Source organism: Triticum urartu, chromosome 3A (assembly GCF_056163025.1).
Source record: "Triticum urartu cultivar PI428250 chromosome 3A, HENAU_Tu73, whole genome shotgun sequence".
Classification (NCBI taxonomy): domain Eukaryota; kingdom Viridiplantae; phylum Streptophyta; class Magnoliopsida; order Poales; family Poaceae; genus Triticum; species Triticum urartu.
Window position 1 is genome coordinate 2,850,794 of NC_141875.1, and position 2,752 is coordinate 2,853,545.

General features: G+C 43.8%; 1 pseudogene; it reads left to right on the forward strand.

The window, feature by feature from the left end:
* The first annotated feature begins 410 nt into the window (after positions 1-410).
* On the forward strand, positions 411-1,386 carry LOC147977550 (uncharacterized; annotated as a pseudogene).
* Positions 1,387-2,752: the final 1,366 nt, after the last annotated feature.

The following is a 2,752-nucleotide window of genomic DNA, read 5'->3' on the forward strand; positions in this document are numbered from 1 at the left end:
GAAAAACAGGAGGGGGGAAAGAGGCATAGCGAGTTCTAGCACTACCAGGAAACCCACCATACTCGCTCGCCGTCGAAACGAGTATCATGGAGCGAAAACCTGGGTAGCACAGCATAACACCTAACCTATTACATTCTTAAAAGATCAGATCAAAGTATCAAAACACAAGATGATGGACAGGGCCTACTTTTTTGAAAGATTGCATTCGCTTGATTTGGCCTTAATATTTGGTCTAGTGGAAACATGGTTAAGATTTGCCGAACTTTTGACCTTTCCATAAAAGAATTGGATCAACAACACAAGATGATGACAGAGAAGAATCACCGCCAAAATGCTACCACCTCTGTAGCCATGATCTGCCTCGGCATCCTTGTGGGCTGGTGGTCCTCTAGTTGGCTATAGCTGGTGGGCCCACCCGTGGTAGACGTTGGTGCACTTCACAATAATGCGGCTCCTAGAATTAGCAAGTGGTACACTCATGGCTAGCACTAGCAGTAGGCTAGAGAGTGAAGGAAAGCCACAGGAGAAGCTGAGCTGGCCTGCAAATATCTCCCATTCTTCTCCAATGGAGGCTCCCCATGGCGCAGCCTGCTCTCTAGACCTTCACTGACACTGGCCCCCATGCCGCCACCATCACCAGCAGCAGCCCTATCCTCATCCTTCTGGCCTTCAGCAGATGCCGTTGCCGTCGGCGATGACGGCTATGGCCATGGCCACAGTGGCAGCCGCGTCGACGAAGCGAGATCATCGAGGCGGCTGTTCTCGTGCCTCTTCTGCAAGAAGAAGTTCCTCAAGTCGCAGGCGCTGGGAGGCCACCAGAACACGCACAAGAAGGAGAGGGTCGGCAGCTGGAACGCCCACCTCTACCTCCAAGCTGACCACGACGACCAGCCGGCCACCCGGACGGCTACGGTGCCGGCAAGGAGCTGGCGGCGCGCGTGCCTCGAGGACCACGAGAAACAGATGCTTCTACCGCAGCATCTTGATCTCAACCTTAAGCTTTAATTAGCTAATTTGTGTGTAGGTTTTCCTATGTTTCTTTCAATCTCATCCTCCTTGAACTAGCTATATATTAGCTTGTGTGTGTTTGCACTAGACCTACTATCTGCGTACGTAATTATATGCTGGCAAGCATGTTCGTATTGTACTGTACATGTACTCCATCCGTTTCAAATTACTCGTCATGGTTTTAGTTCAAATTTGAACTAAAACCACGACGAGTAATTTGGAACGGAGGGAGTACTTTGGTTTGTACTACCGACAGTCTTCCCCCTAGCTCGTTTATTTATTTATTTTTACAATCAACTCTGAGGTTACTCACTACAAATTGTGTCTCATTGATTCGCAAAAAGAAAAAAGAAACTGTGATTAAGTTTTGCAGTTTTTGTTTCCACAGTCATTGTGAAACTGGACGTTGTGTTGTGTTTTTGTCATTCTCTTCTCCTCTCCTGCATCACTTCAGTTCGGTAGTAATCTGGGAACTCAGGTTCATCACTTCAGGTTGTCTCAGTTAGCAACAAGAAAAAAGAAAGTTAGCAAACAAGAAAGCTAACATGAGCACTTTCCTCATTGATTCCTGGTCTCGCAAAGGAGAGACTTTTCTTCACCTGTCGCTGGACGCCATGCACGGTGAGGTGATATACAGAGAAATGAATCTGTTCATGGTCCATGCATGCAAAGCCGTATGTCCATCTGTTCCCCACTGCACACTATTATGTTTGTTGTCTATCGGACTTCGGAGTTCGGACATGTGTGCTCCCATCAACATACATGACATCGCGCCGATACTGTATATTACAACTGCCAGTGCACTAGCGGAGCTATGTGCATTTCTGGGGCTGTGCCCCCCTAAGATTAGAGAAAACACTGAAGAAATTTCTTTCTAGGGTCTAGATTGACGAAAAAAGTAGTCACCACTGTCCGCTGCCCAGCGATGCTACACTTACGGACCGCAGGCACACGGAATCATCTACGGGGGGAGGTGGAATCAGACGGTTGATGCTCAGCTTTTTTCTTGCCGGAAATTACGGCTCCCTGGTCCACTCGCTCGCTTTGCACTTTTCCCGCTTGATCCACTGCTATCTTATTCAAATCTGGCTACCTTTTTAAATTTGAAATGACTCACTAAATCAAACATGCTCATAGGTTTTAAGAAATCATTGATTTTTAATATCTTTGCAAACAAAAAACCATGTTTTTTAGAAATATAGGGAATATAAAAATTCTTTATTCATTTAAAAAATTATTCACAAATCTGAATGGTAGTTCCCAAATTAAACAAATGTTCATAAACTTTAGAAACATTCATAAATTCAGATAAGGTCCATGAATTTTAAAAATAATCAAGGCATTAAAAAATGTTTTGTTCACCTTTTTTAATTATTGATTTTTAATAAATGTTCATGAATTAAAATGTCAACAAAAATAAAGTAAAATAAATGAAAAACTACAAAAAAAGATAAAAAAATAAAATTAAAAAATAAACATGAATCTCAAACAATGATACACACCCATACAGATGGGGCCAGTGACCCCACAACCCCCCGACGCACAGGAGGCTCCAAATCTAGAGAGCTTAGTATCTTACTAGGCTAGATTAGTAACTTATTAACACATTAATGAGGTATTCATATATACGAGCATACATTAATTGCTATGAACACACACTCTGCCCCTATAAGTGGGGCTGGACCAAAAGCGTGTATAGGGATGGCAATGGGTACCCATTACCCGCGTACCCTGCGGGTAAAAA